Source organism: Magnolia sinica, chromosome 7, assembly GCF_029962835.1.
Source record: "Magnolia sinica isolate HGM2019 chromosome 7, MsV1, whole genome shotgun sequence".
NCBI classification, from domain to species: Eukaryota; Viridiplantae; Streptophyta; class Magnoliopsida; order Magnoliales; family Magnoliaceae; genus Magnolia; species Magnolia sinica.
This window is the reverse complement of record NC_080579.1, coordinates 9,791,247-9,801,747: the sequence shown is the minus strand read 5'-3', so window position 1 is coordinate 9,801,747 and position 10,501 is coordinate 9,791,247. Positions and strand designations below refer to the sequence as shown.

Below are 10,501 nucleotides of genomic sequence, written 5' to 3'. Positions count from 1 at the left end.
CACGTGTACTTAAATTGGATGGTTTGATTTGAATTAAGGGTATGCCACGTATGCAATTTCTACATAACTTATAAATGCCCCCCTATCATCCATCCATACTGCAGAGAATGAATTTTTATTTTTTTAATTTTATCAAAGAAAATGAAATGCTTTGATATTCTGTCAGGTGTGACTATCCGCACTCACGCACAAATTCACTCTACACGTTGTCCGCATTTTAGCCAATCTGGGACGCGGATTTCCTGCGAAAGCTACAAAAAGTTCCTGCGCAATGATGTGGGTGGGGCCCACTACAATATATACGAGAAGTTCATTCCGTCCATCCGTTTTTCGAGCTCATTTTAGTAGGTAAGACAAAAAATGAGGTGGATACAAAATTCAAGTGGGTCACGCCAGAGGAAAACTCGGGGAAAGAAATTCCTACCGTTGAAACCTTTCTGGGCTCCACCTAGATGTTTGTATTCTATCCAAACCGTTGATGAGGTAATTCCCAATGGGATGAAGTGAAAACAACAGAAATATATCCTGATACAAACCTTTCATGGCCATGAAAATGCTTCAACGGTGCTCACTGAATTCCCACTGTTTCCCCTCGTGTAGCCAACTTGAGTGTTGGATACACCTTATTTTCGGTCGAACATCCTAAAATGAGCTCGAAAAACGGATGGACGGGGTGGATTTCTCAAAAACATCTATGTGAGCCCCACCCAGCATACTTGCGCATGAACTTCATGCTAAAGGCTTTCACGGGAGGACGCGGATTGCGTACTACCCCCGCCCGTCCCTAGCTCCGAACGGGCAGATCCGTGGGCGAGCCCACCGTGATGTATCTGTAAATCTAAGCCGTCAATCCCTTTTCTCAGATTATTTGAAGTCATCAAAACAAAAATGAGTAAGATCCAACGATCAAGTGGACCACACCACAGATGACTCTTGCATTTAATGCTATGTGCATTTTAATACAACCAAGCTTATTATTTGGTGTGGTCCACTTTATCGTTGGATCTGCCTCATTTTTGTTTTCATGCCTTGAAATAATCTGAGAAAAGGGATTGACGGCTTGGATGTACAGATACATCACGGTGGGCCCGCCCACAGACCTGCCCGTTCGAAGCTAGGGACGGGCGGGGGTAGTACGCAATCCGCGTCCTTCACAGGAAATCCGCGTCCGCCAATCTGAAACATGCAAAACTCTGTGAATGATCCTGACTATTGAACTGATGGTGTTCAAATGGACGGGTCAAATGCAATTATTTCAATCTGATTTCGGAGATTCGATAAATCTGTAGGGTGCCAGATCATTTGGACGGCTTGGATTGTGGTAATATATGCCAAGTGTAGTGTTGCAGTTCGTATGGATGGTCATAGTCTGCCACCAAATCAAATACTCCTCTCAAAATAGATTCGAAGAAATGATCTTCATCATGAAATGATTCGCTCGAGGAAAGATCTAACGGCTGAAGGACACATTTCGATCTGTCCCACGAGTGAAAGATCTGTACCATGTAATAAAAAATTCTATGTGTGGACATGATCTGTACATTCATTAGGAAGGAGACACGTGTACATTAAATCATGGAACACTGTATAATCGTCCATTTTCTTCAAAAAAACTGACATATCTGATGGTTGAGATTAGAATTAATGGTACAGAGCATATTCGAGGTAATAAAATCTAACTAGTGGCTCCGATTTTTCACACGTTTGTAAATCTTGTACTCGTGCAGCGATTCACGTGCTCAATATATATACGCGCGAATATCTAAAGAATTCTTAACTCGGTTAATTCGCCATTTTAGCATCCTTTCCACATGATGACTGGAAAGACTTCAGAAGACTCGAGTACGACGCAGTGGAAGTCATGCAGGTATTCAAAGCTCAAATAATCGCCGATTCCCCACCGTCTGCACTCGGAAATAATCGGCGATGGATAGCCCGATTTCAAATCCTCGGCTGTGCTGGAATTCTGCGGCTGCTGGAGTGGATTGGCTGGTGTACCACACCAGGTATATATCTGCTGTAGGTGCGTGTCGCGCGAAGACGAGCACTGACGCTCCTCGAGCTCTGAATTGTACGAACGGTTCAAACAAGATCAAGAGACCATTTTAAAGTAGTATCCAAAAAATAATCATATCTAAGAATCATCCGAACCACACCACAAATAGCAGCGGAGATAATTATTTTTACCGTTAAAAAATTCGTAGGGCTCACTATAATGTCCATGAGGTCACGAAGACATGAATCAAGAGTAAAAACAAATTTCAGAACTTAGGAGACCTCAAAAAGGGTTTCAATGATAGACGTTCAATACCCACTACTTTTTTGAAGTGTGGTCCACTTGATAGTTAAATCTATCTTATTTTTAGGTTCAAGCATTAAGATAACCTCATCTATTTAAGGTTTGAATATAACACATACCTCATAATCGGAATCACATAACTTGCTAACATCAATACAGCAGCTATATAGCTGGTGTGAGGTACACCAGCCAATCCTCTTCCGGCTGGTGGGGACCGTGGAGCCTACAGTTTCATTACACATGATACAGTGTCAGACTAGCATGTCTATGAGACATCCTAACCGTTCACAATGTGGGCCCCCCTGATAGAGTGATCTGGCACAAAATTTAGATGGTTTAGTCGAATATAGGAGCTAGGTTTGGTCTTTTGAATGTAGACCAGTAGAAACATTTTCTAAAACCGTCCATTGCGTTTGTGTGATAGGTTGGGACGTGTAGAGGTGTGTGTGGACGAGCGTCGTAGCATTTAATCCGGAAGATGGTACAGCCATGTCTCCACGGCAGACGTTGCAGGTTAATGTATCAATCAGGTCCGTACCGTCTATACTGTGGATGGGTAATATTTCAAATACCACATGGATTAGATGATCCTAGCCATCAGATCCGTGGCCATCAAAGAGAAGGCAGAAAATAAATATATTTGGATGTTTTGTTTTCCATTTCCACCGTAAATAATTAGAGTTGGGCACAGGACGTCTCGACTGGTACGACTCATTCAGATCTGGCTCGGGTGAGTCGACTGGAATCGAGTTGACTTCATGTTATTAGAACTCAAACTGAGCCAAGTTGGAGTCACTATCTTAAATGAGTTGACTTCGCCAAGTCCAAATTCAAATTGGGTCAAGTTTAAGTCACCCAGTGACTCGACTCGGCCCAAAATCTAACTCAATAGTGACTCAATTTGATTGGAAACTTAATTCTTTTATATATATATATATATATATATATGGGAAAATATACTATGTGCTTGACCTCACGATAAGCTCCTGTGAGGTCGAGCTGTGTGGGCTCCACCGTGATGCGTGTCAACCATTAACACCGTGCATTTGATAGGTCCCCTTTAAATTATGGGATATCCCAAAAATCAGCCATATATGGAACTCAGGTGGGCCATACCATCTAAAATCATGTGAAGACACCATTAAAACATATAAAAGCACTTGGTGGGGGCCACCTGAAATTTGCATGCATCTAAAACTGGGTTTGAACCCTCATCCAAGTGGGACACACATAATGGATGGGCTGGATTTGCAAACCACATCTCTATGGGCCCAAAAAATGGCTATGAATGTTTTAATGGTGCACGGCCCCTCTCCACTTCTATATGTGGTGTGGCCCACGCAAGTCACAGATTGACTTGATTTTTGAGACCTAGGCCCACGATGGAATGGTGCATCTGACTAATGGGGTAGATGTTCGAAACTCATCACAGTGGGGCCCACACAACTTGACCTCACAGGAGAGGCTCGTGAGGTGGAGCGCATAGTGCCTTCTCTCTCTCTCTCTCTCTCTCTCTCTCTCTCTCTCTCTCTCTCTCTCTCTCTCTCTATATATATATATATATATATATATATATATAAAACTTAGATATGACATTTCATATCTGAAAATGCCATGTAACCAATGGGGAGGCTACAATTCTAGCGTTTGAATTTATGTTTGTAGTTGTGATTTCGGCTCTTTGATACCCGCTGCGCACCTGACTTAGCGCGGACTCGACTTGACTCAATAATTGTGGCCAAGTTGGACTCAGTCCAAATTAGTCCAAGCCAGACCCAAACTCGTATCGGGTTAAGTGTGCTAGACTTGGTGCCGAGTTGGGTCAAGTAGGGATAAGGCCTATTTCAAAATTGGATCGAGTCAGGTCAATCCTAACTCGGTTCAACTTGAATCGATGCCCAGCCCTATAAATAATGATCAATTAATAATAATTACATTTCTCTACCGTTTGAAAAGGAAGCATTCAAGAGGTGAATTACATCTTAATTGCGGATCCCTGGAAATTGCCTGAGGATAACCAGTGGTTTGTACCGCACAGCATGCTTTTTAATCCATGTTGTCCATCTGTTTTAATAGCTCATTGTAAGACATTAACCATATATAAGGCTGAAGTAGGCCACACCACATGAAACGGTGGTAGTAATGACATCCACTGGTGAGACCTGAATCCTTGCTGGGGCCCACAGTAATGTTATATTTATTTATCATCCAACCGGTTTATAAGATATATAGACATTAAATAAAAATAAAATACAAAAGTCAGCTCCATCCAAAATTTCTATTTTGACCCCTAATAAGTTTTCAACGGTGGGTGTTTATTTTCCACTATTTTCTATGTAGCGGTCCACTTCAAACATGTTATATTTTCATTTTTGACCTCATGCCGTAGGATGAGCTGCTGAAATATAAGGCCGGCATGGATAAACAAGGATGGTACAGATAAGTCACGTGTATGACGGTGGGCCCTACAAATTTTTGCACCTGTTGCCGTCCCTCAGCAAGTTTCAACCCGAGGAGAGGTAGAGAGGAATGTTTACATGCACACTTAGGGTTGAAAGTTGGGCTCAACCCGACCCATGACCGACTTGACATTGGGTTGGGCTTGGGCAGGATGTATTGGATTTGGTCTCAAGCTTGAGTTATATAAACACCATTCCGATAAACCTTGGGTCGGGCTTGGATTGAGGTCTTGAGTTACCTGACCCAGCCCAACCAAACCCGATCGATATATAAGTTACTTTTAAATTATAATTAAGTGTGGATCGTTTTTGTTGAAGGCATAGAAAATTCCAGTGTTGCCAGGTCTCATTGGTCCACGCCATTTTCAATGACTTAAGCTAATAAGATATGTTGGATTTTCCTCTCCCAAATAGATTGCGTGCTACAAAACATGACTTTTAAAGTAATTATTCTATATTTTAGCTTACTTGTTTAGAAAAAAAAATGAAGTTTTTACAATAAATAATTTACATATATAATTAATAAAATCATAGGTAAAAAAAGAAGGCTTGTATTGAAATATAATAAACTAATGTAATAACGAAAATAATAGCATATATCAACCCAACCAACCTCACCAACCTGACCGAGCCCGCTTGGGTTGAGAATTCCCAACCCAAAGTTGGGTTGGATTGGGTTAGGGTTGAGGTATAGGAACCTTAGGTTGGGCTAGGGTTGAGCACCAACCTGACCCAACCCAACCCGACCCGCCCAACTTCAGGCCCATGCACACTAGCTATCATGAGAAGTCATGATAACTTTTTGATAACTCATCTCTTGTGATATGAGTGCAAAATCTAAACGGTCCATATGATGCAGCACCCCATGAAACCTCTAGGGCCCAACTTTTAACCCCTATGAGATCGACCTAATGGGAACTTCCCATGAGGTTGAGCTATGTGAGCCTCACCGTGATGTGTGTTAAACATCTACCCCATCAGTCAAATGCACCATTCTATGATGGGCCGCAGGCTTAAAAATCAAATCAATCCATGAATTAGGTGGGTCACACCACATACAAAAGCTTAGATGGGCTATCCGTCCATTAAAATCTTCATTATCGTTTATTAGACCCATTGAGATGTGGTTCACAAATCTAGCTGAGCCATTGTTGTGTCCCGCTTGGATGAGGGGCCCGACCAAGTTTCAGCCACATCTAAAACTCAAGTGGGCCCCACTAAGTGCTTTTATATGTTCTAGACATGTTTTCACATGGTTTTAGATGTTATGGCCTACCTAAGTTCCGTATGTGGCTAATTGAACTATCAAATGCACAGTGTTGATGTCCGACACACATCATGGTGGGGCTTACATAGCTTGACCTCATGGGAGCAAGGGTAAGGAAATAATCTGTTAAAATAGATGATTAGGGTTGTACATCGGCCGAGTTGAGTTGAGGTGGGTCAAGCTTGGCTTGGATCATCCGGGCTCTCCTTGAGTTCGAGCTTACAATTTGCGATTGGATCGTTTGCTAAACCTTTCAAATTGAGCTCAAGGCAAGCTGGATCAAGTCGAGGCAAGCTTATCTCGAGTCGAGTCGAGTCTGCTCCTAACTTAGCACCCAACCCGCACCTGAGTTAACCCAGTAACCTAACCCCCAAATCAAATATTCAATTAATAATATATATAATATTAAATATAGCCATAAAGGGTACCTTGTTGTTAGTGTTGAGAGAGAGAAAGAGAAAGAGAAAGAGAGAGAGAGAGTAGCAAGTTAGGTAAGGAAGAAAAAGGATAAAAAAGGGACGGACTGATAAGGTATGATTTAAATTTTATTTTATTTTTTATTTTTTAAATATGATAATATATAATATAATATATATTCAAGTTGAGCCAAGCTGAGTTCGAATCAAGTCAAGTCAAGCTCTATTATGTTTGAACTTATCTTGTTTTCAAAACGAATTACTTAGCTCACATCGAGTTATTCGAGTTGAATCAAGCCAAGCTAGTTAGAGCCAAGCCAAGCTAGCTTGGCTCATGTACAGCCTTATAGATGATTGGCATGATAAAACATATACGTCAAGGTGGGCCCAAGGAGCCATAACATGACCGATCATCTCTGGCTAGGTACTGGGGGTAATACCCAACCCGCGCACCATTCAAACGGCTAATTGAGTGGATGCCACTTTCTTCTTCTATCAATCCTAACCGTCCAAATTTTATAATGCTATAGTTAAAACTCTAGGTTGACTTTCTACGTATTGAACAGTATTAAATATGTAATTTTTAACATCCACGTAAGCTGGAGTAGCTCAGTTGGTTAGAGCGTGTGGCTGTTAACCACAAGGTCGAAGGTTCAAGCCCTTCCTCTAGCGATATCCAGGCCATTCAAGTTGTGGGGCCCATTGTATATTTATTTTGTGAAGGTCAGGATTGCCGTATAACTGTGATGAATTTCTTTTTAACCGTACGTTACTTTTGGGGTTGGTCCACTCAGGTTTGGGAAATCACGAACCAATGGTTCTGATTCCAAGACCATGGGCCCCATTTTTCAGACGCGGATCTACTGAGAAATGCGCAGCACTCGAGGCGTGTCCCCTTTAGCAGGTACTCACGTGCAAATGTTGTGCACGTGTATAAGATCCAAGCCTCTCATCAGACGATCTTCACCATGTACTTGCTTTGTCTATATGGTGAGGCGTGCTTGATGAACGGTTTGGATCTTGCACAAGAACTGCCGCCACGCAGCTTTTTTAGAAATACGAAAGTGGTCTGCATGCATCTGCAAAGGGCAAAAGATTGGACGGCAAGGATCAACCAGTCGTGGAGAAAAATATCCCATCTGGAAGACACATAACCCTTCAATACATGACTCAAGTCATTGACGGTTGAGAATAAAAAATACAATTGCTGTCCACATCTAACTGAAAAAAAGGTTCATATAATCTACAGACAGGATATTATAATCCACGGTATGTTTGGTGCATGGGCCATCCAGGGTGAGGTAGACCCATCAACGGTTTGGATCATTGAAATAATGGACCGACTTGAAGGACCAGCCCGGGCTAGTTGCAGATGGGCTGGGCCTAAGATGAAGAATCCAAACATTCGGAGGACGTTTGAGCCTTTCAAATGGGGGAGCAGATTCAGTCAGGCCAGAGTAATACGTGAGTTCATTAGGCATTATTTGGTGTCATTTCATTGGCTCATGCAACATGGTTAAACCTAATAACCTTTTGAAAGTTGGTGGCCCATCTCTAACAAGTAGTTGGTGAGCCAATGAAATGACACCACATCACAGTCAGACAAAGGTGAGTGTTACCTTGGCCTGACCCAATCTTTCCCTTTAATTTGGAATGAAGATTGGTTGGCGTTGGGAACTATAGAAGCACACGTAGCAGGATCAAGCAAGTACGTGCAATTACACAAACGAACTCAAGCGAGAACAACTTAAATTTTACATGGAAACACCCTAGTGGGAAAAGACCTGGAATAAAGCAACGAGTAATGTACTTATGAAAGCAGAAATCAAGAGATAAATGATCTTAGTGATTCAAACAAGCTTCAAATCTCCTTCAAATTTTAGTTATGCGCTTCAACTCTAATGAACGTTTTAAAAAACCTTAATACACCACAAAATCCTGTTAGGAATGGTTTAAAAAGTCCTAACACACCTTAAAATCCCTCTTGATCTTGGTAACATCTGGTATATATATACTATCACAATCAAAATAGAAAATAAATCTCATACTTACACAGCTCTGCATATGGCTTGGATAACTTTCGATGACATTGACAAGCATCAAAGACCAGTTCATGTCATCGAAACCTCTTTTAATGTCATCGAGTGGCACCTCTAAAGTTGTTTATCAATAAACATAATTTTTTTGAATTTTATTGATACGATTCATTCATGATATCAATATATATTCAATGAGATCGAGTAGTATGTCGATAACATCAACAAATCTTATTACTGACAAATTTAAAACATTGACAATAGTTGGTTCACGCTAGGCCATCTAAAACAAAGAGGATAATGACTATATCGGTTGAAATTTTCATCCAACCTGCTCATAAGGTCACACGAATCTCAAATAAATGGAAAACATGAATATCATATTAATCCAAACTTCCATAGCCCTCAAAAAGTTTTCAATGGCAGGCGTTTAATTTCTACTATGCCTAAAATGAGTTAGCAATAAATCAACGGTGTGGATAAAACTAATAGCGATAATCTCTCTTCAAAGTCTATCACATATCTGCGAAAACATTTTTAAGCCCACAAAGATATTTGTTTGTCATCCATCCAGTTTGTAAGGTCACGACGGAGGGAAAACATATATATCATCTTATTTAAAACTTCTGTGGCCAATGAAGTTATCAATGGTAGGCGTTTAATTCCTACCATTTCCTCTCATGTGGTCCACTTGAGCTTTGGATATACTTCAATTTTGAGCTCATGCTCTAAAATGAGCCGGTTAAATGGATGAATGGTGTGGATAAAACACATAAATCCCAGTGGGCCTACATAGTCCTTAAACCACATAGGCTCAGAGTCCTTCAATTTTTTATTTTTTATTTTTTTTTGGGCTACCTTGTTAGTGCACATCCATGTCAGTACACACACTCCATGTTAGCCAATGGAGTCCTTCAATTGGGAAGGAAGGTAAGAGCCATGTGGTAGAGGCATCTCTCAACAGTACACGTGGCAGGTAGTTGTATCAATCAGGCCATCCATTTACAGAAATGCAGTACGGATGGCTCATATTTCAAAAACTAAATCCATCAAATAATCTTATCACCTAATCTAAGGCCCTCAAATCCACGGCCTAAACTGAAATTAGCTAATGATCGAACTTCAATGGGGTAAATTGGAGAAAAATGACAGGTAGAATCGCCTAATGCGTTGGATCTTTGAAATATAAGCCATCCATTCTATGACCCAGTAAATGGATGGACCAGATCTATAGATCACCTTGCCAGGTATAGTAAGGAGAGATAATGAGAGATAGGCCTTCCTTCTTTCGATTTCTTCCGCTCTGATCGAGATTCACTAGTCGATATTGCAGAATTTCCTTATTGGGGGCGTACGCGTCTGGACCACCAGACGAACCGTCTCTATCTGGCACGTGTCATAGGTACGTGTGGACAAAAAATGCCTGCGGAAACTGACGAAGAGTATCACGTGAACAACGCATACGTGCATACGTAGTGCCTGGTGGGACCATGCTCTGACACAAAAGGACTCCGATTCGATAGTGACTCGCGACCTTACCCTGATGCATGTGTTTTACCGGTGAGACAGTGCCTGTTCGTTAACGTTGAATTTTTGCACTTAACATTTAGAAAATGTTTCATGTTTAATTGTGCTTGTTAGTGCAGAAGAAGAAAAGTGCTAAGAAATTTTCATTGAATTCTTTTCGTGATAAGAGTCTTGCTTAATAGTAAATATGGAATATGCGTTATGAATTTTTCTCTAAAAATCAAAAAAAAAAAAAAAAAAATTACTTCCGTGATTAACCATTTTCAAGTTATCATAGATATTTTTTCAAATCATTTTAGGGTATGAGATTAAAAAAAAAAGAGAGAGAGAGACAAATACAAATCTTAAGTAGACCACACTATTAAAAAAATAATGGTGATTGAATGCCCACGGTTGGTAATTTATTGGGAGCCATGAAAGATTTAGATCAAGTTGATATTTGTATTTTCTTTCGTTTAGGTTTGTGTGACTTAATCAATAAGTTGATGGAAAATAAA

At 40.7% G+C, this 10,501-nt stretch overlaps 1 non-coding gene across 1 annotated transcript; it reads left to right on the top strand.

Annotated features, from left to right (window-relative positions):
* The first annotated feature begins 7,039 nt into the window (after positions 1–7,039).
* TRNAN-GUU (transfer RNA asparagine (anticodon GUU)) lies at positions 7,040–7,113 on the top strand. Its single transcript has one exon. It is a non-coding gene; the product is annotated as a tRNA-Asn (tRNA).
* The last annotated feature ends 3,388 nt before the right edge of the window (positions 7,114–10,501 follow it).